At 37.7% G+C, this 24,476-nt stretch overlaps 1 non-coding gene across 1 annotated transcript; it reads left to right on the top strand.

The window, feature by feature from the left end:
* The first annotated feature begins 545 nt into the window (after positions 1 to 545).
* LOC121228733 (small nucleolar RNA R71) lies at positions 546 to 652 on the top strand. Its single transcript, XR_005926308.1, has one exon. It is a non-coding gene; the product is annotated as a small nucleolar RNA R71 (small nucleolar RNA).
* Positions 653 to 24,476: the final 23,824 nt, after the last annotated feature.

The following is a 24,476-nucleotide window of genomic DNA, read 5'->3' as shown; positions in this document are numbered from 1 at the left end:
TTCTCAAGGTTCAGTTGCTTCTCTTATTGATAAGGTGGCTGTTGAAAACCCTGGGGATTTTGTGGCTTTTGATTCCCTTGACCACCCCAAGAGAAATTTAGGTGGTTCCTCCAACCTGCATTATAAGTATTACTGTATGGGTTATTTTGAGATCGAAAGTTCTTGTTACCCATATAGTTGACTTGTTCCTCTTCTATTGTAGGATTGAAGGACTGATATTCTGTATGCACACCTCCTCCACTTGAGTCACACCTCATTACTAGATGTACCTGCGTAGAACCAAGTAAACCATCAATATTTTTATTGAGAAGTTCTACCTGATTTGACAGCATAGTAACTGAGTCGACGTTACAAACGCCGGCTGTTTTTGTTGGCTTAGTCCTTATGACTTGCCACTGATAATTATTTGTGACATTTCTTCAATGAATTCATAAACCTCTTTAGGTGTTTTGTTGTTGATGGTTCCTCCAGCAGCTACGTCAATCATCTGTCTTGTTGAGGGATTCACACCATTGTAAAACATTTGAACTTGCAGCCATAGAGGTAACCCATGGTGAGGGCACCTTCGCAATAGATCCTTGTATCTCTCCCATGCATCGTAAAGTGTTTCTAAGTCCATCAGCACAAAAGAAGAGATATCATTACGTAATTTAGCCGTTTTAGCCGGCAAAAAATATTTTAGTAGAAATTTTTCGGTCATTTGTTCCCAAGTAGTGATGGACTCTCGTGGTAACGAGTTCAACCACTTTTTAGATTTGTTTCTCAGTGAAAAAGGGAATAATCGAAGGCGAATGGCATCATCAGAAATGCCATTAATTTTGAAAGTGTCGCAAAACTCCAGAAAATTCGCCAAGTGAGTGTTGGGATCCTCATCCTACAAACCATCAAACTGAACAAACTGCTGTATCATCTGAATTCTGTTAGGTTTTAGTTCGAAATTATTCACAGTAATAGCAGGTCTAACTATACTTGACTCAGTTCCTGTTAAAAAAGGTTTAGCATAGTCATACATAGTGCGTCGAGCAGGATTTTGATTAACTGCAATTGTAGGAGGCAGCTGATTGCCTTGGTTTTCAGCCATCTCTTCGGTTGGGGGTTGAGTATTGTCTTCTTGCTCGTTCTCCATGTATCTTAAGGTTCGCCTTATTTCTTTTTGGTTTCTATGAACTGTGCGATCGATTTCTTAGTCAAACAGTAATGGTCCCGACGGGTTTCTTCTAGTCATAAACTATGAAAACCTGCCAAGAGAAGGAAAAAGGAAGTTAACAAATAATAATAAGATTAAATTAAATTGCAAGAAAAATAAATTGCTAAAGTAATAAAAATTGAGTGTTCCTAATATTTTAGTTCCCCGGCAACGGCGCCAAAAACTTGATTGCGACGTTTCGTGATAGGTTTTAAATATTTATAATTACTCGTTCTTGAACTAACTATTATTGCGATGTAGGCAAGTGTACCTATCGAACAGTAGTATAGTTTTAGCAAGACCGGATTGTTCAACCCAAAGGAACTAAAAGTACTAGTAATGACTATCTTTTTATTATCTAGCCTAAGAATAATGGGGTTTGTTTTAATTAACTAATTATCTAAACTAAGAACGCACATAGAAAAGAATTGGGGAATTGCTTTTGGGAAAATCGATTGAATGAAGACAATACCTAAGGACAAATCCACCTAGACTTTACTTGTTATTCTGGCTCTGAATCGGATGATTTATTCATTCAAATTGTTCCGTAGAGATCCCTAAGTTATGTTATTATCCCTATTCAAGACTAATAACGTCTAATCCCTAGATTGAATAACCGAGATTTTTCTCTAATTAACACTCTAGGGTTGCATTAACTGGATCTATGGATCCTCTTATTAGGTTTCACCCTAATTCGATAAAATCTTGTCACCCGATTTCTAGGCGCACAATCAACTCCGCTTAATTATGACAAAAGTACTCTTAAACAGGGTCTATTCCTCCTCTGAATAAGAGCATGTCTTGAATCAGTATCCTGGGATATCAAAACAAGAATTAAGAACACATAATTAAGAACAAGTTAAATATTTATCATACGATTCAGAAAATAATAACAAGATTCATCTTAGGATTCATTCCCCTTAGGTATTTAGGGGTTTTAGTTCATAACTAAATAAGAAAACATCTTAGAAGAATAAAGAAAACCCAAAACTCTTGAAGGGAAATTGGGGAGAGATCTTCAGTCTTGATGATGAATCCGGCTTCCGAGATGGATCAATCGGCTTCGTTGGAGTAATTCCTTACTCCCCCTTCCATGCCTCCCTTTTTCTCCTCTTCTAGGGTGTATTTATAGGCTTTGGAATGCCTGGAAGCCCTCAAAATTGGCCTTTTCCGTATTGGACTTAACTTGGGCTTGGCAGGGACACGCCCGTGTGACACGCCCGTGTGTGATTACTTCAAGCCATGTTCGAGCCTGTTAGGATGGCACGGGCGTGTGCTATACCCGTGTGAGTCGTGCTCCAATTTTTCCAGATTGACATAGCCATGTGGTCTGCCCGTGTGAGGAGGTCCAGGCCGTGTTGATTTCGTACTTTGGCCTATTTTCTCCCTTTTTGGCCCGTTTCTCGTTCCTTTCGCTCTCCTATGCTCTCCTAAGTATAAAACATGAAATTAAAGCATTAGGAGCATCGAATTCACCAACTCTAATGAGAACTCATCCATAAAATGCATTAAACATGGGGTCAAAATATGTATAATTTACGATTTATCATGTGACGACTCTTGATCTTTTAAATTGTGTTTTCATATAGTAATGGATCCCGATCAAACTATGGCGGATAATGTAGAAAGTAATGCATTGGCCCCCACTGAAGGGGCGGTGCCATCTAATAATCGACCTTCAAAGGTTAGTCAGGGAGGAGGAGAAGGGGCTTGAGAGGCCTTTCCCTACATGATGAATGAGTGGTACACGGAGTTCGTCCGAGCGAACCTGAATGCTCAACCCCCTTCACCCCCACCTATCCCTCAACCTGTCCCCGTAGTACCCTAGGGTATGGACCTTGAGAGGCAGAATAGACCTCTAGTGGATAATATCCGGATGCATGGAGCCGAGAGTTCTATGCTAATAAAGATGATGACCCTGAAAGGGTAGAATTCTGGCTTGAGAATATCATCAGGGTATTTGATGAATTATCTTCCAGTTTCAAAGAATGCTTGAAGTATGCCATATCCTTGTTGAGAGACTCTACATACTACTGGTAGAAGACGTTAGTTTCGGTGGTGCCTCAGGAAAGGGTCACATGGGAATTCTTCCAAGAGCAATTTTGAAAGAAATACATCAGTGAAAGATTTACGGATCAAAAGCGTAAGGAATTCCTTGACTTGAAACAAGGCCGCGTGACGGTCACTAAATATGATAGAGAATTCGTCTGACTTAGTAAGTATGCTCGAGAGTGTGTATCCTCTGAGGACAAGATGTGTAGAAGGTTCGAAGACAAACTTAATGAGGACATTAGACTGTCAGTGGGTGTTCTTGAGTTGAAAGAGTTTGCAGTACTCGTTGATCGGGCCTGTAAACCTGAGGAATTAATCAAGGAAAAGAAGAAAACCGAAGTGGAAACTAGAGATGTAAGGAAGAGACATGCGAGCAAGTCATTTTCATCACAGTTTAAGAAATCTAGAGACACCTACTCTCGTTCTCATGCATCAACTGGACATTCGTACCGAGATCGTAGGAAACAAGATTTAGATTTTAAGACTCGGGCTACATCAGTGGTTAGCGTGGGCAATGTCAGGTCTTCCAAACTAGAATGCCAGCATTGTGGTCGAAATCATTTCGGAAAGTGTAGAATGAACGATGGATCCTATTTTCAATGTGGTTCTCAAGACCACTTTATTAAAGATTGCCCTAAAATGACAAACAAAGAGAAATTTCAGAGTACAAGGCCAAGTGGCACCAATTTTAAAGGAGGACCTTAGAAGAATGTTGGAGTTGGGGCTAGTAGCAAGAATGTGACGAGAGACACTACCGTAAGGTCTAAAGTTAGAGCTCTGACTAGAACCTATGCCATACGTGCACGTGAAGATGCATCCTCTCCTGATATGATCACCGATACATTCTCTATCTATGATAAAACTGTTATTGCTTTGATTGACCCTGGTTCGACTCATTCATATGTGTACATGATGTTGGTGTTTAGCACAAATATACCTGTTGAGTCTACAGAATTTATGATTAAAGTGTCAAACCCATTAGGCAAACATGTGATAGTCGATAAAGTAAGTAAGAAATGTCCTTTAGTAGTTAAAGGTCATTGTTTTCCAGCCGATTTGATGCTATTATAATTCGATGAGTTTAATGTCATATTGGGTATGGTTTGGTTGACATTCCATGATGCTTAGTAAATTGTAGACAAAAGGCTATTAAATTAAAATGTGAAAATGGTGAAACCCTTTGGGTTGAATCAGGTGAGCCAGGGAACTTACCTATGGTGATATCCTCCATGTCTGCCCAGAAGTGTTTGAGAAAAGGATGTGAAGTGTAACGCCCCAAATCCTAAAAACCCTGTTAAGATTATTTGGTGTAAATGTGACATGGATGTATGTCTAACTTAGTGGTCTAATGCTCTAGGAATGTCTGTGTAGCTATAGGTTCAAGCCTTGGCTCGAGCAAATATTTTGGTTTTTATTTGAATAAACCCTTGTAGGTTGCTAGTACACTTTTAAATTTATATGTGTAGGACATGACAAGGTGAGCATGCTAGCCTAATAGTAGGTGGCGTGTAGTGTGTGCAAGGATTCTAAGGTTCGAATCCCTGCTTGTGCATAGGGGAGATTATTTTTACTGCTTGCTTTGGGGAGGTAGTAGTGGCTGACTGAAACACTGATAAGGGGAAAGGAGTTTGAATTAGTCAAGTGAGGGAAAAGTGGAGAGATTTGTGGAGATATAAGGGGAGTGGATCAAGGAGTGGGGGAGAGGGAGTAGTTGGCTGAAAATGGGAGTCTCCACTATGCCAATTTCGGTCATAGTTTAGCCTAGTGCCGAATTCTCCCTTCACTTTTCAGGTTTTTCAACTGTGTGTTTTATGTTTTTCTTCTTTTGGTTTCTAATAGTTCCTCAAAAGGTCCCCAAGTGTACTTCCAACTTTTCCCTTAATCTTGGCCGATTTCTACTTGTCCCCTATCTTTGTCTTTTCTTTTCTGCAGATTTTGGTCTCCCTCTTTTCTCAACTTGGCCGATTTTCTGAGTGCATTTCTTTCCCCATCGTTTCTTCTTTACCCTTTTGTTGTAAGGTCGAACCCTTAAATTCTATTTTTCAAGCTGAACCCTAATTACTCTTCTCTGATTGTAGCCGACTCATCTCTTCCTCTCCTCTCTATTAGGCTATCTTTTCTATTGCTAAAACCAAACATCACTTTTGGTACTTGGGCATTTAGATTGGAGTCTAGGCCGATTATTGGTTAGTCCTTTCTCTTCTCAGGTTTGTGGTTTCTTATTCTTTTATGTGACGAATGTGTCTTACTCATTCACCGTTATCTCATTTTAGCGATGATCACTTAACTCTGTGGTTGTCAAATGTTCTAGAGGCACGATTTCCATGATTAAGGGAGTTGGGCTGATTGTCCTTTTGCAGTAAGAAGTTCAGTCACTCGTGGTAAGCATTTTGGATATTATTTATTTTTGCAAGGAAGTATGATTTATGATGAATCAGTTATTGTTTCGGTTAGAGGTTAAAGCTTTGGAGGGAGTTCGTTTAGTGAACAAGAAGGTCTCAACAATTGGTGGCTTGGTAAGTAGCAATAAACTGATTAAAGTGATCACAATATTTTGGTTTAGGAGTTACCATGAATATGGCTAATGGTGGATCATTATGAATCATAGGTGCTTTGTTCTCGGAGGGTTGCGACAACAATTCCATTATAGGTGTGTGAACACTATCGATTGATGTGAAACTGCAAAGGCTGAAAAGCCGAAAAGTGGGTGGTCAACACCACACGGGCGTGTGGGCGTTCGTGTGATGGGCCGTGTTACGAAACATGGTCATATGGTCGACAAGATGGCCATGAGCGTCTCATGGGCTAGAACAGAACTGGGTCGAAAGGGGTCATGTGGGCCCAATGGGCTTGTGGGCCCCAAATGGAGAAATTGCACTAAGTGCGGTAAATATTGAGCTAGGCTGTGTGAACTACATGGCTAAGGCTATTTCTGGGCATTGTGGGCTAGATGCGCATGTAGGCCCACATAGGCCCACATTCGGGGCTTGTAGGCCCATCATTACCGTTTGACTAATAAGGTTACATGGGTCACCTAGATGACTGTGGACATACTGTTGGGTCGGTAAGTATCTTTAAACCCTAATATGATGAAATGACCATTATACCCCTGTGCGGTAAATTGACTGAAATACCACTGTATTATATATGATTGATTCTGAGGATGTTATTTCTGCATATAGGTATTTTATTTTGTTGCATTATATGGGATGGGTTATATGATTTTGGAGGAAGTGTACTAAAAGGCTATAAGCCTATTACTGGTAGCTCCACTGCACATACTGTTATAGTATCGAAATCGGTACGACTTGGTGTGTAGGGTTGGGTGGGTCGATTCTATCCCCACATGGTGTGTAGGGCTGGTACGGAGTTGGTGTGTAGCGGTTGGATTGGGTAGGACTCTTTTTTGCATACTGTACTGAAATGGGCTAAGGCCCACATGCTATTGTCACTGAAAAAGGGGCTAAGGCCCTAACTGGAATAAAGAGGGCTTAGGCCCAGATTGGGTTTTCTCTGATTATCTGCTATTTTTGGATTTCACACACTGAGTTTTCATAAACTCACCCATCTGTTATCTGTGCAGGAAATCCCTAGGCTTAGATGGAGTGACGGAGGACTCAGAGGTGGCCACTCGATGTAGTACTTTATTATTGAATATGACTAAGATTTTATATTTGGGTTTTTCATTATAATAAGGCCTTTTAAGGTTTATTTTATTTTGGGAATTTTATTATTTTATTTTACTTGCTAGTGATAGGACTCGGATTTTCAAGAAAGAAAAAAAAAACAAATGTTTTTCTAAAATCATCATGCTCATGCAAAACATTTTAAAAACTTCTATAACAAGCATGGTTTTAAAGCTTATTAATAAAACGGTATAACTAATGTTTTACTTAAATGACGTAAGTTTTCAAAGTAAACTAGGCCTCTCATTCCTTTGTTAAGAACCCAATGATGTTTTACAAAGAACGAACCTTTCAACAACTCGTGTTTTGAAAAGCACTCTAATGTGACATCACAGATTCAGCCATAACGTTTAGGCCGGGTTTGGGGTGTTACATGAAGCTTATTTGGCTTTTGTAATGAATACTAATTAATCAGAGTTGAAGGTTGAGTCAATACCGGTTGTAAGTGAATATGTGGATGTATTCTCAGAAGAATTGCCTGGGTTACGCACTTATAGAGAGGTTGAATTTGGTATAGAGCTAATGCCAGGGACCACGCCTATTTCGATTTCTCCGTATGGGATGGCCCCGACTGAGCTGAAAGAACTAAAGTCACAGTTGCAAGAATTGACCGACAAGGGTTTCGTGAGACCAAGCTTTTCACCGTGGGGTGCTCCAGTGTTATTTGTGAAAAAGAAAGATGGATCTATGAGGTTGTGCATAGATTATCGGCAGTTAAATAAGAGGACGATCAAGAACAAATAACTGTTTCTGGGAATTGACGACTTGTTTGACCAACTGAAGGAAGCAGCATGGTTTTCTAAGTAGACTTGAGATCTGGCTACTATCAACTGCGAGCTAAAGAAGCAGATGTACCTAAAACCACTTTTAGGACGCGGTATGGCCACTATGAGTTTCTCGTCATGGCTTTCGGCTTAACAAATGCTCCCGCTGTGTTTATAGATTTAATGAATAGAGTATTTGGGTCATATCTAGATAATTTTGTAGTTGTATTCATCGATGACATCCTGATATACTCTAGAGGCAGGGTAGAACATTCTGAACACTTGAGAACCGTTTTACAGACTTTGAGGGACAATCAGTTGTATGCCAAATTTAGTAAAAGTGAGTTTTGGCTTAGAGAAGTTGCCTTTTTGGGCCATATTGTTTCGAGTGATGGTATTAGGGTTGATCCTAGCAAAGTTTCTGCTATTGTTGAATGGAAACCATGAAAGAATGTGATTGAAGTTAGGAGCTTTTTAGGGTTGGCCGGTTATTACAGGTGATTTGTAAAAGACTTCTCTATGATTGCGACTCCCATGACAAGGTTGATTCAAAAAGGAGTTAAGTTTGAATGGTCAAATAAGTGTCAATAGAGTTTTGAGAAGTTGAAGATGTTGTTAACTGAGGCTCCCATACTAGTACAATCCAAATCAGGAAAAGAGTTCGTGATTTATAGCGATTCTTCTTTGAATGGGTTGGGATGTGTACTTATGCAAGAGGGCAAAGTTGTGGCTTATGCCTTGAGACAACTAAAACCTCGCGAGAAGAACTATTCGACACACGACCTAGAATTGGCCGCGATAGTATTTACTTTGAAGATCTGGCGACATTATTTGTTCAGAGAGATATGCCATGTATACTCCGATCATAAAAGTCTTAAGCACTTGATGACCCAAAAGGATTTAAATCTGAGGCAACGTAGATGGTTGGAACTATCAAAAGATTATGAGTTGATTATAGATTACCATTTGGGAAAAGTGAACGTGGTCGCCGATACATTAAGTAGAAAATCATTGTTTGCTTTGGGAGAAATGAATTCCCAATTGACCTTGTCAAATAATGGTTCGGTTCTAGCAGAGTTAAAAGCTAGACTGACATTTCTTCAAGAAATTTTTGAGGCTCAGAAGAGTGATAGCAAATTACTATCCAAGAAAACCCTGTGCAAATCGGATTTTGAATCGGATTTTTGGATTGGTTCTGACGGTTTCTTGAGATTCCTGGATAGGATTTTTGTTCCTAAGGACACCAAATTGATTCAGAAGATATTAGATGAAGCACATAATGGTTGTTTATCAGTACACCCTAGGAGTATGAAAATGTATAACAACTTGAAGAAAATGTATTGGTGGCCGAGAATGAAAAGAAACATTTTAGAGTTCATTTCCAAGTGTCTTGTGTGTCAGCAAGTGAAGGTTGAACACCAAGTACCTTCGGGTCTACTTCAGCCTATCATAGTCCCTGAGTGGAGGTGGGATCAGATTACTATGGATTTTGTGACAGGTTTGCTGGTAACCTCGAAGAAAAAGGATGCTGTTTGGGTTATTGTGGATAGGCTAACAAAGTTGGCATATTTTATACCAGTGCATACCGACTACTCCCTTGAGAGATTGGCTGACATGTACGTTTCTGAAATTATGAGAATACACGAGTGCCCTTGTCGATTATTTCATATAGGGACCCTAGATTTACCTCAAGGTTTTGGAAAAAAGTTACAAGAGGCATTGGGAACAAAGTTGAGTTTCAGCACGACATTTCACTTGCAAACCGACGGTCAGTCGAAAAGAGTGATTCAGATTTTAGAAGACATGTTACAGTGTTGTGTTCTCGAATTTCAAGGTAGTTGGGAAAGGTACTTATCATTGGTTGAATTCACCTGCAATAATAGCTATTAGTAGAGTTTGATGATGGCGCCTTATGAGGCTTTATATGGGAAAAAGTGTCGAAAGCCCTTACATTGTATCGAGCTCAGAGAGAGTCAGATTCACGGGGTCGATCTAGGCAAACAGACTGAAGAGTAAGTTAAAGTGATTTGCGACTGTTTGAAGGTAGCCTCAGATAGGCAGAAATTCTATACGGATTTGAAATGGAAAGAGATCGAATTTCAAGTTGACGATCGAGTGTTTTTGAAAGTATCCCCATGGAGAAAAGTTCTCAGATTTGGTAGAAGAGGCAAGTTGAGTCCTCGTTTCATAAGACCCTATGAAGTTACCGAGAGAGTAGGGTTGGTTGCCTATCGTTTGGCCTTACCACCAGAATTAGAAAAGATTCATGGCGTGTTTCATGTGTCCATGCTACGTCGATATAGATCAGACCCTTCGCATGTGATTGCACCAACAGAGGTTGAGATTCATCCGGATATGTTCTATGGTGAGGAACCTGTTAAGATCCTAGCCTGAGAGGTTAAGAACCTGAGAAATAAGAGCGTTCCCCTTGTGAAAGTATTATGGCAGCGACATGGGGTTGAAGAGGCTACATGGGAGCCTGAAGAGATCATGAAAAGCCAATACCAAAACCTTTTTACCGGTAAGATTTTCGAGGACGAAAATCCCTAAAGTAGGGGATAATTGTAACAACCCGATTTTGGGCTAGTCGAAATAATGATTTCAGAACCATTAAACCAAGGTTGAGGAAATTATTTTAAATATCATTTTATGTATTGCAGCATGATTAGATAAGTACATAAAATTTTGGTGAATTAATTTTAGCGTTTGATTGCCTAATTGTGAAAAGGGACTAAATCGCATAAAGTGCAAAATTCCTATTTTGTTAGATAAGAGTGTCAATTAGCTAATGAACCTAAATTGGGGGCCTTAAAAAGCAATTAGTCCCTTAGAGAATAGGGTGGCCGGCCATAGGGGGACAAATTGATGGGAAAGTCAAAATTAGGTGGTGTTTTGGTCATCAATTTTGACTAGTTTTAAATAAAATAAAATAAAAAAAGGCTTCATCTTTTTATTTATTCTTCTTCAACCGATTTTCATCTTCAAAAGGGGGGTTTTGAGAGCTCAAAATATTATCCATTAACATCTCTTACAAGTAAGTCATTTATAAGGTTATTCTTGATGATTTTTGTATTTTTGGATTCCTTGTAACATAAGTTTTCTATGAAGGGGATTATTTTGCAAAATGGTTGAGAGATTAGGGTTTTTCCATGAAAGCATATGTGTAGTTTTCTGAAATTTTATGGAAGAATATGAGTATTAGATGTGTAATAAACAACTTTTATGAAGGGATTTTTCATGAAAACCCTAAAAGGGACTATTTTACATAAGTTGGAAATTTGTTGATATATGTGAGAAGTAATGGAAATTTTGGATTGCTTCTAGTATAAAATGTAATCAGATAGGCTTATAATAGGAAGAAATTTGATAAAAATCAATTTTCAAGCATAAGGGTAAAATGGTCATTTTGTGAAAGTCTAGGGGTAAAATAGTCATTTTGCCCAATTATGAACTTTCGGGCGTCTAAATTGATATGCTAATGAAATAAATGAATTTTATTAATTTAGATCAAGAGAAACGTGATTCGGGTCTTGATCGGGGTAAGAATAAAGTTTACGAGGATTAAGCTCGTTTTAATCATTTTGTATTGAGGTAAGTACATATGTAAATAATGCGTTATTGAAGCTTACTTTGGTATATTTTAATAATATACATGTGTAATTAGCTTATTATTGTTATGTATCTAAATTCTAATTGTTTCCATGATTGTTTAAATGACATGTTATGCGAGTAAATTACAATGTGAGCAAATGCGATGCTGTTCGATTAGATATGAAGCCCTGTTGAACCTTAGACATAGCATAGGATACAAAAGGGCATGTTATGAAAATTATGTGGTCTGAGCTCATGAGTTGAGTTTGAATTCATGAGATAAATTCTATAGGTAACGTGGGTCCAGGTACTGACTTTGTGTACAGGCCCGTGAGTGGCTCAATGAGCATAAGTTACATGATAGCTATGGGGTCCGGGTCCTGACTTGATAAAAAGGCTCGTGAGTAGCTCAAATGTGAGCGTTTCATAGCACGAGGTAGCCCTAATTTCTTTTATGGCATTTAGACATAAATTCCTTGCATATCCATATGTATTTCGAGAGTTCAACGAGTAACCCAAAGATTTAGTTGGTGAATACTTTGATGAGGTATGTAGACCGAACTTATGTTTAGGACCTGAGTAAAGAACTAGGTGTATTAAGTATACATGAATGAAAAGAAGAGCAAGATAGAGACGTTAAGTGATTTACATATTTTATGTAACAACCCATATTCGTAGCCCACGTCGGAGTGGAATACGAGGCATTACCTAACTCGATCTCATGCACACAAACGTTCAAAAGTCACCCAGACTCGGTCCAATTTAAAAATTTTTCAATTTCTACTTTAAACCTCTTGTTATGGGCCTACGAGCTCCTAATCGACCATTAGGAACTATTCGGGATCAACCCGGGCCCTTAAACCATCTATAGAAAATTTGACTTTGAAACAAGGCACACGCCCGTGTAGAAGGACAACACCCCCGTGTGGCCATTTCAACATGGTCACGTTGATGGCCAGTGTGGCTCACACGGCCTAGGTAATATAGGGACACGCCCGTGTCCTCCACCCGTATGGAATTAATTCTAAAGGCACACCTATAGGGGTTTTCACACGGCCTGGCACACGCTTGTTTGCAAAAACATGAACATTCTATTTCTGACGTCAGCATCCCCTAAATATCACACGGCCAATGCACATGCCCATGTGCTAGGCCATGCTAGGCCATGTCCATCACACAACTGAGACACATGGCCGTGTCTCTACCCATGTGTTTACTATCTTGCATACTGACTGGAATTTTGTTTTTACGTGCAGGGGACACACGGCCGGACCACACGCCCATGAGGCAGACCGTGTGTCACACACGGTCTAGACACATGCCCTTGTGTCTACCCATGTGGACAATATAAGTCTATTTACCAAGCCTATTTGCCACCCTTATTTACGCAACCTACACAAAGACAACCAAACCAATACAAGGATAACTTATTTAAACCAATCAGCCATAATAGACAACATTCCAATAATGCACTTTATTCATTTATGAGAATACATCTTTGCATATAAATCAAAATGAATATTTTCCGCCATTCAAGGCTTAATACAAAATGAAGCACATTTGGCTAGTTTTGAATGACACAAAAATAGCAAAGTCTAAGCCCTATACATGCCATATTCAAAAATATAAATCAAACTATACCAAAAGCTTCGATTGATAGTGTGATCGATATCTCTGACTTCCGTTGGTCCTTGAGCTAGATAGGCGGCAATATAAGAAAATGAAAAAGGGGAGGGAGTAAGCATAAAGCTTAGTAAGTCGCACATAAATAAATATACAACATATCTTTACCATTAATCAACAAGTATCATAATACACAAGTGGCGTAAGCAAAACTTACTCATCAATATTCATTACACCTCATATAGCATATATTGAGCTCACATTTCATACATCCCATATAGGTACCTGTACCACTCACAACATGGTTATACTTTCCTAGTTAACTTTAAATCATACTTTCACCATTGAACTATATGGAATATTATCGGATACTCATTTAGCCTCAAATATGGGGTCAGACATCAACGCCATGTCCTAGACATGGTCTTACACAAGTTTTAGTATGTTTGTGCCGATGCCATGTCCTAGACATGGTCTTACATTGACACATCTCGTAGCCGATGCATGTCCTAGACATGTCTTACACTAGCTTACGTCTCGAGGCTAATGCATGTCCTAGACATGTCTTACACTAGCACTCGTCTCAATGCTGATGTCGTATCTCAGACATGGTCTTACATTGGCTCTCATAATGTGGCTAATGCATGTCCCAGACATGTCTTACACTAGCTCACACAAGTGACCCAAATGTCATAGCATGAATATCTGATTTATTTCCTAAGGTTCATTTAGGAATTCTATTATCTCTATTCTCATCATATTGTCTCATTTTTGAAATCAAGCAATTCATGCTATAATAATTCAAATACAATTCAACACATACATAAGCAATGTAGTTGTATTATTTACATACAACTTACCTCAGATTACAAAATTTGGCGACTAGTCGATTTAGTCGATTTGCTTGGCTTTCCCCCAATCTAGGTTCAGATTGGGTATTTCTTGATCTATAATAGCAGAAATGCACTTATTTAGTCACTAAATAAAATTAAGAAATCAAAAATTCATATCTTTGGTAAAATGACCATTTTCCCTCTAGACTTTGACAAAATAACCATTTTATCCCTAGGCCCAAAAATTGATTTTTATCAAATTTCTTCACATCTTAAGCCTAGCCGAACCCTTTTTGTTCTTATAGCAACTCCAAATTCTCACTAGTTCACATATTTAACACCTTTGACAGAAGTTGGTTATAAGACACTCAAGACTCATTTTCTTCCAAAAAAACTCAGCAAACATTACAAACCCTTTCATGGCAAAACCCTACACGCTTAATCATTTTGCAAAATAGTACCCTCATTTGAAAGCTCATGCTTCAAGGGTTTCAGAAGTACAAAAATATTCAACAAAGGGTTGGAAAATCACTTACTTGTGAAGGCTTAAAGTTTGCTGAAAATTTTAAGCTCTCAAACCCTTAACAATTGTAGAAAAATCGGTGGGAATGCAGAGAGAATGAAAGAAAAAGATGATAGCTAGGCTTAGGGCATTATTATATCATACATTATGTCATCAACTTACCTAATGTTGACTTTTCAACATTTTTCCTCCCATGGCCAGCCAAGCTATCACAATAGGATCTAATTGCCCTTTAAAGACCTCCAATTTTTATTCTCTAGCTATTTGACACTTTTAGCTATCAATTTATGACTTTTGCATTTCATGCGATTTTGTCATTTCTCGCAATTAGACTCGCAAACATCAAAATTATCCCACCAATTTTTTCATACAACATGCAATGACTCCAAAATAATAATAAAATAATTTATTCAACTCCAAATTTGTGGTCTCGAGACTACTACTTTGATTATGCCCTAAATCGGGCTATTACATTTTAAGCATGAAAAGCTACCGTTGGATGAATATGATTTTCTTATAGTTACACTTTATTGCATATATGTACTTACTAAGCTCCCACACTTACCCTCCTTTCTTTTCTTTCCTTATAGTGCTGCCAAGCTAGGATCAGGGATCTAGAGACATCAAAAGCTTCAATCACACCATCACTCAAGACCTTGGTATAGCTAGTTTCATTGTTTTATTTTTTGGCATATATAGGGACTCAAATCTTTGTTTAGTGTTTTGTTAGTTAGCCAAAAATGTTGGCTCATATGATGAATATGATACTCATTTTGTATAAGGCCATGGGTGATGGTCAATACTCATTTTGATTTATAAATAAAAGATGATATTTTCATGGATGAGTAGTTTGCATAAATGAAATGTTGTCCATTGTGGTTATTTTGGCCATGTAATGTGCCCTTATGTTAGCATAGAGTGATTTTTGTGCAGGTTACATAAGTAAGGGTGACAAAAAAGGCTTCGTAAATAGCGTTATTTTGCCCACAAGGGTAGGTACATGAGTGTGTGTCTAGGCCGTGTGCGACATACGAGTAGGCACATGGGCATGTGATATGGCTGTGTGTCCCTACACGTAAGAATTTTAAGTCAGTATGCATGGTAGTAAACACACAAGTAGAGACACAGCCATGTGTCTCAGCCGTGTGAAGGGCATGACCTAGTACACGGGCATGTGCCTTGGCCGTGTGGCCCTTAAGGATTGCTGACATCAAAAATAGAATGCCCAAGTTTTTACACACGGGATAGGACACGGGTGTGTCATGGCTGTGTCAAGAACACAGGCCCGAGAGGCTGTGTAAAAACCCCTGTAGGTGTGCATTTAGAATTAATTTCACATGGGTATAGGACACGATCGTGTCCCTGTATTGCTTAGGCCGTGTGAGCCACACGGGCCAATAGCACAACCATGTTGAAATGTCACACGGGCGTGTTGCCCCTCCGACACGGGCGTGTGCCCCTGTGTTAAGATTTATTTTCAAAGTTCTTTAAAGGACTCGAATTGTTTCCAAATGGGTTCCAATGGATGTTTTGGGCTTAGTAGGCTCTTATTAAGGAGTTTATAAATAAAATTGAAAAAAATTTAATTTGACCATGTTTTGGTGTTATGAAAATGTCTATATACATTAGTTCAAGTTAGGTAATGCCTCATATTCTGACCCAGTGTGGGGCACGGGTGTGGGGTGCTACAAAACCAACTATTCGGTCAATGGAATAGAGAACACCAAAGAGAATTTCTCGCCTTTCAAGAGAGCAACCGAAAGTAGGAGAGGGAAAAGAAGGAGGTATTCGATTTTATAATGAAGGAAGGGATACTCGATAAAAGCCGAAGAATAAAGAGAGAAGAGAAAAAATGGGGTATTCGGATATCACACACTAAGGTGGAGAGAGGAAAGGTTACGGCTAATCAACAAGGTGAAAGAAAACGAGAGATTTGAGAGAGAGTGCTAGCAGAATCGACAAAGGTTTACGCAAGGAAAAAAAAGACAGAGATGAGCAGATTAGCAAAGAGAACGAAATAGTATAGACAGGAACCGAACCAGTAGTATAACGATAGAAAAGTAGAGGCTTAAGGAGAGAAACAAAGAGAAAAAGAAAAGAGGCAAACAGGTTAACAGTCACTGAAATGAGGAGCACTTGGCAGTCTCAAAGCCGAATTCTAAGTGTTGAGAGTCCACAATCTGCACCAATACTTCCACTCCCTAAAAATCCCTTGATTTTCTCCTAAAATCCCTCAACAGAACACTCCATCCCTAACTACTCAGTTTGAATTCCACTCCACCACCTCAGTGTTTCAGTCAAACCACAACACCTCCACATCATCAGCAGCAAAATAAAACACTCCCATGCACCAAGCAGGACTCGAACTTAGGACCTCAGACATAAGTAACACGCCACTTATCCTCTAGACCAGCAGACCCTTTCTGTCATGAAATGCTCACATTAATTTAAAAGCCTACTAACTAAAGGCAAGGGTTTATTCCTTAAGAACAAAACTTTTGCGCAAGCCAAGGCTTGAACCCAAGACTTCTCAGACACTTCCCAGAACACTTAACCACTGAAGCAGATACACAGTTGTGTCACTTTCTTACACAACTAAATATTTATGAACAGCCTCCTAATTGTTCTCATGCTCAAGACCTAATACTTCAAGGCCCAAATTCAGGGCATTACAAATTTGATCCTCCAAATAAATAGATTAAACTATACTGGTTTCAAAAATATCAAAATTACTAAAAACGAGACAATGAAACTTACCCAATTAAGCCATGAAAGTTTTTTCTCTCTCTCCTATTGTTTCCATGTATTGTTGGGGAAGAAGATGAGAAAATAAGATAATATTTTCTTTTTTCCATCTTTTAATGAATTAAATTATTTCAAATTCCAATTTAGTCATTGGCCTTTTTCTAAATTTCCATGGATGAGTCACTAAAATATCTACATACTTTTCTTTAATGGTCTAATTATCATATATGGACATCAAATTTTGAATTCCATAGCTATTTAATCCTTTTAGCTACTGGAATACAACTTCTACATTTTATGCGATTTAGTCCATATCGTAATTAAGCATGAAATCGATAAAATTTTATTATCAAAATTTTCACATGATATTCCTAACATATTACAAACCATGTAATAAAATAAAAATAAATTATATTTTCGAATCAGATTTGTGGTCCCGAAACCACTGTTCTGATTTTACTGAAAAATGGGTTGTTACATTGCTCCTATAGAAGAAACTTGTGATGAGAGAGAAGAAGATGTAGAGGGGGCTATTGCTTTGCTAGCTGGGGACAATGCTTAACTATTTTACACTTGTCTTTTTATTCTTTCCCCAATGCGTTTACTACCAATTGACAACGATCCACCAACCTACACTTACTCTCATGTCACTTGTTAACTTTACAATAACTTAAAAGACTAAGTCAGATCTAAGGTATCAAGCATATAGGGGCTATTCATTATCTTTCTATGACTAGAGGATCGGCTAAATTGAAGCTCTGATATCACTAAATTGTAACATTTTATACTCGACTTGACCACCGACTTCGAGTATCTAGTATCACGATTAACCCGAACAACTTTACAAGATTTCTAAACTATTACTTTCAAGCTTTGTTAATACTAAATTATACATTCATTACTACTAATCAGCATTTACCTAATTCCATAAATGACAAGAGATATCAAAATCTTAATTTCAATTATATTCTATACCATACAATACCAAGTTCCCATTTGTAAATAAATATTCATGTTTAATAAGAAAGAATGACTGTAAGATTTGTAAATAAATATTCATGTTTAATAAGAAAGAATGATTGTAAGAACTTAAGATTAGTCTACAGATACATTAATTTAATCCTTGAGGTGTGGCCTTTAAGGGTGCCCCTCTATATGCATGATATAGATGTGGCGCGCAGAGCCTAGCAATGTTTGGCTTAGTCCTTCCACCCAAATCCTTGAGTCAATCCTTGACCCTGCATACAAGTTAGAACAATTGTAAGTTCAGATGAACTTAGTGAGATTCTATACAGTAGTACTCATAGAAAACTCTTAATTTGACGGGTAAATAAGAATTAATGCATAGAGATAAAACCTCCTAAGTGACTTAAGAGATTCTGCAGGTTTGACATGGCGTTGCTAACAAGTTTACGTGTTTTGCACTAACCGTTGGCGGACATGTCGACTGGTGTAATCATAATCGTTCTTTTTCAAACACCCATTTTCTGTGACTTTACCCTGTCTAGCTTCAACTCAGAGTTCCAATTTTGCCTTTTTTATTTGACTCATCATAAGGTAACCATATATGCAAATACCCATATTGGTGACTTGTAACACCCCTTACCTATATTCAATGCCAGAATAGGGTTACGGAGTATTACCAATCTTATAAAACATTTAAACATTCAATTCACATATAATTTCACATTTCATGCAAACATTATTCAAACTCATGCATAATGTTCCTATAACGAGCCTACGAGGCTATAAACATGCTTTGGGAGTGGTTCGGGACTAAACCGATAGCTCAAGAAATTTTTACGAAACTTAGAAAAAATTTCTCAAAATAGGGGACACACGCCCGTGTGGCCTGACTGTGTCTCTCACACGGCCAGCAGACATGCCCCTGCCACAGGCCATGTGGACATTCAAAATGGGAGCACATGGCCATGTCCTAGCTCGTGCCTAACCCTATGTAACTCTCTGACTTAGGTCACATGGCCAACACACACACTCGTGTGGCTAGCCTGTGTGCCCTAAAAATGGCCATACACTCCCGTGTGCTAGGCCGTTTGCTAGGTTATGTCAAACCTGTAGGGTATACTGACTTATGTCATACAGCCAAGTCACATGCCCGTGTGTGAGGCCGTGTGGAGCATACTGACTTGGTTTCAAATTCAACACCAAGTGTAACACCCCTAACCCGTATCATAAGCTTAAACATACATTTCATAAGCTTCAAGCATCAGAGAACAACATCAATATAGAGTCCCTTATATAGGTCATCGAGACCTTAAACATGCTTTACAAAGGGGCCGGGACTAAACCGATCACGTACAGAATTTTTCCAAAACTTAAACATTCTTCAAAGAAGCACAAGTCAAATACCTGTGTGAACAGGCCATGTGCCTAACACGACATTAGACATGCCCGATTGTCTAGGCCGTGTCAAAACAGGGCATACATACTGACTTACTCACACGGCCACAAGACACGCCCGTGTGCCTTGGCCGTGGTTGACTATGACTTAAGCCACACGGCTAGCCATACGCTCGTGTGCTTTGGCCGTGCTCAAACCTGACTTACAATTGTAGCGTACCCCAAGGGACATACGGCTATACAACATGACCGTGTGTCACACACGGCTGAGACACACGCCCGTGTGGACAAAAATAAGCCATTAGAAAAGCCAATTCGCCACCTATTTAAATCAAACCTACAAGCAACCAAAATCACAACATTTCTTAACCAATTCACATCTAATTCACAACCAAAATTTTAACCAGTCATGTTATATCATTGCCAACCAATTCCATGCTTAATAACCTTACTATTTTATGCCAAAACATAAGACAAAAACATCTCAAAACATATGGTTTATAAACCTTAATACATACCACTCAATCTCATACTATGAACTTACAAAATACTTGTTAGATTGACCATTTATTTTGACCAAACAAGAACATGTCATAAACATAACTTCATCATACCACAACTCATTCATAAACATATCCATAATCAAGCCAAAACACATGGCTAGATATATACACATTTCAAAACATATTCAAAGTACTTCTAGCCTATACATGTCATACTCCAATATTTACATTTCCAAAATGTACCAAAATGAGGTTAGATAGTGTGGTGATGATCAACAATGATTCCTGAGCTTCCAGTAGCTACGAAATCTGCAATACAGTTAAAAGACACATAGAGTAAGCTTATAAAAGCTTAGTAAGCCATATACAAATAAACTTAACACATTAAACATTAATTCATTATCAAATTACATATACTTCAAGTCATAAACTATTACAACTTCCACATTCACATACATTTCATATCTTCCAATTTCCATGACACATATAGCATAATTTCTCATGCTTTTACCACATATCATATTTTGTTCATTAAAGAATACAAACTTATACCTGAATCGGATATGTGTTTTACAGGTCATTCATTTTTTTTCAGAATGCCCGTTTGAACCATTTGGAAACATAAGGATACGCAGAAAGCTCAGGAAGCATATACAATGCCAACGTCCTAGACGTGGTCTTACATGCAATCAAACATCGATGCCACTGTCCCAAGTAGGGTCTTACACGAAATCAGATATGATGCCGATGTCCTAGACATGGTCTTACACGTAAAACAGAAGTCGATGCCAACGTCCCAGACGTGGTCTTACACAAAAACACATATCGGATCATATGTCATGACATATGTATCCTAACTATTCTTAAGGTTCGTACGGGGCTTTTCAGACGTCAAAAATTTGTTGATACTTTCTCGAATGTCTCGTATTCAAGGCATAAAGCCATTCATCCTAGTTAAAATAACATAGAAGCATAAGTAAATCAATTCAAGTGCATTTATTTGTATATAGATTTACCTCGTATGGATTCAGATGGATAGAATCGGTTACTTGACAACTTTTGACTTTCCACGATCTAATTCTGTTTTCTTTAACTCTTGATCTATATAAATTCAAATTTAACTTATTCAATTGCAAATTCATTAAAAACAATCCATAAACACATATTTAGGGCATTTTACAAACTATCCCTCAAATTTTCACATTTTGACACTTTAGTCCTTATTTCACAAAATCACAAAATACAAATAATTTGCACATACTCATGCTTGGCTGAATATTCATAGCACTCATACAAGTCCACACATTTCATTTATTTCACATTTTAGTCCCTCAAACTACGAATTTCACAATTTAGCCCATTTTACTCAAAATAATTAAAAATCCAAAGACAAAAGATATTAACCCAAATTATATTTTCCATTTATCAACAAATAACTTCATAAAACTCATAGTTTTATCAATGGCATAACTCAAAATCATAAAAAAAATCAAAAATTGAGACATGGGCTTGATAATATACAAAGCAACGATTACAAAAACGTCGAAATTATCAAAAATAGAACAAAAACGAACCTTCAATTGAGCTTTAGTATGGTCGAACCCTAGCTAACTCCTTTTCTTTTCTTTTATTTGATTTTTGGTTGAAGATGAACACAAATGACTTGATTTTCATGCCTTTGTTTTATTATAATTAACATTAATAATTCTTTTACAATTTTAACCGTTAATAATCCATTACAAATTCACTTAATGGATGGTTATTTATGTCCATTCAAACTTCCAATGGTCAAATAACCACATAAGGACCTGACAATTATAAAAACAAATCAAATAGGCACTTTAACAATTAGAAGGCCACTTTAACATTTTACGCGATTAGGTCCTTTTTCAAAATTAAGCACACAAACATTTAAATTTTCAGATGAGACTTTCACACATACTAATTCATATATCATAAGCACGAAAAATAATATTTAACTATTTTTCTTACTGAATATGTGGTCCTAAAACCACTATTCTGACTAGGGTCTAAATCGGACTATTACACCAAGGGTACATGGTCGTGTATAATAACTGTGTGACACACATGGCTAAGACACATGCCCGTGTTTCTGCCCGTGTAACACCCCCACCCATATTTGACGCTAGAACAGGGTTACGAGCCATTACCGGACTTACATCACAAGCAATCATACAATTTTGGGTCATAAATTTCAACCAAATTTAAAACCATTTGCTTTCAGTCATAAAATCCCTAATACGAGCCTACGAGGCCCAAATCATGCTTTAGAAGTGGTTCAGGAATAAACTGAGAACATAGAAAATTTTTGTCATGTACAGGGGTCACATGCCCGTGTGGACAGGCCGTGTGGTCACACGCGCCATGCCCTTAACCAGTGTAACTCTTTATTTTGCAAGGGATGAACAAATTGTAGTCACATAGCCAAGCTACACGCCCGTGTGCTAGGATGTGTGATTAATTAATTTTCAAAAAATAGTTTCAGACTTCACACGTCCAGGACACACGCCCATGTCTGGGTATCTGTCCCTCACATGGCTAAGACACATGCCCGTGTGCTCAATTCTAAGCATTCTATTTCTTAAAATTAAGGTGTAGGGTGTAACATCTCGAATTAGGGCCTAGTGGAAACAGTGGTTTTGGGACCACAAATCTGACACAATAAAATTTTTTTAATTATATTTTTATGGTCTAAAATTTCATGGGATGATTTCGTGAAAATTTTGATCGAAAATTTTGACGTTTGGGCACTCAATTTGGTCAAAAGGACTAAATTGTAAAAAGTGAAAAAAGTTGAGTTCTACATGTTAGAGGTGTCTAATTGTTTTGAAATTTTAAATTGGAGGCCCTTAAATGGTAATTAGACCAATGGGTAATTTTTTGGACAAAAATGGACATGAAATGGGTGAAATAGAATATTTTAAAGTTAGGGGCATTTTGGTAATCTAGTAATTAAAATGAATTAAAAACAAATTTTAAAAGCCAATTTTTGTCCATCTTCTACCCCATGTCTGAAAATTGCATGGAGAAGATATAGCTAGGGTTTTTCAAGCTTCCAAGCTCGATTGTAAGTCCGTTCTAGCCCCAATTTTAATGATTTTTACGTTTTTGAAATCCTCGTAACAATGTCTACTCATTTCTACCCATATTTTGTGCTAGGGTTTGTGTTTAAAAATTTACCCATAGATAAAATGCATGTGTTTTGATGTATAATGGTAGAATATGAATGCTCGGTGTGTAATAAATGACTTTTACTAAGTGATTTTCGGTGAAATTGTCAAAAGTTACCGTTTTGTAAAAGTTACAAAACTTGTCATAAAAGTGTGATTTAGTGGAAATTAGGGGCTGGTACAGTTATGAAAATGATTCGGCTAGGCTTAAAATGCAAGGAAATTGAATAAAAATCATTTGACGAGCCTAGGGGCCCAAGTGTAAATATGTGAAAGTTTAGGGGTAAAAATGCAAATTTGTAAAAGTATGATTTTTTGACCCATATGAATCATGTGACTAATTAGTAAGCTAAATGTGGTATTATAGATAAAGGAAAATGAGATTCGGGCATAGATTGGAAATGAATGAGATTATGGACTAAATCAGAATATATAGTCGTACTCGAACCCGAGGTAAGTTCATGTGATTTTCATAATGAAATATTGTATTTGAATGCTAGTGCTTCGATATTACACAAGTTGTAAGTATATATATGTGAATAATTTGATATTAAGTGATTATTTTGATGATATAACCTGTTTTTGATGTTTTGCTATTATGATGAAAATGTTGCAATGCCATGTGATTATGAGATATTGCTATGTGAATGAAGCCACAATTCGAGATTATTCGGTAAAGGTTTGGAAGTTTGATGGAATGATGTTTCTTTGAAACGAGTAAGTTTGTATGTAAATAATATTTTGATTCTTTTTATGTTATTATATTTTGTTATTATATGAGATGTGACTGTCTATAGAAAGATCAATTGATGTAAACTACGAATCAGAATTGACTAAGAACAAGTTAGTAAAATGTTGAAAAGTGAAGAATTTCCTGATTGAACCTTCGGAATAGAAGAGATACAAATGATTCGTTGTGAGTCACGTGTGTAGTACTAAGTGCAGGCTACTACGTATACCAGATTGATAGGTCGCATGTGCAGTACTAAGTGCAGGCTACTATGCGTACCCGTTAACTTCGATCACGTGTGTAGTACAAAGTGTAGGCTACTATGTGTATCAGATGGTTAAGTCACATGTGTAGTACTAAGTGCAGGCTACTACATGTACCAGATTGATAGGTCGCATGTGTAGTACTAAGTGCAGGCTACTATGCGTATCCGTTAACTTCGATCACATGTGTAGTACTAAGTGTCGGCTACTATGTGTATCAGATGGTTAAGTCACGTGTGTAGTACTAAGTGCAGGCTACTACGTGTACCAGGTTGATAGGTCGCATGTGTAGTACTAAGTGTAGGCTACTATGCGTACCCATTAACTTTGATCACGTTGTAGTACTAAGTGCAGGCTACTACGTGTATCAGATGGTTAAGTCATGTGTGTAGTACCAAGTGCAAGCTACTACATGTACCAGATTT

Source organism: Gossypium hirsutum, chromosome A04 (genome assembly GCF_007990345.1).
Source record: "Gossypium hirsutum isolate 1008001.06 chromosome A04, Gossypium_hirsutum_v2.1, whole genome shotgun sequence".
Taxonomy (NCBI): domain Eukaryota; kingdom Viridiplantae; phylum Streptophyta; class Magnoliopsida; order Malvales; family Malvaceae; genus Gossypium; species Gossypium hirsutum.
The sequence above is the reverse complement of the archived record's forward strand: the minus strand, read 5'-3'. Positions and strand labels throughout refer to the sequence as shown.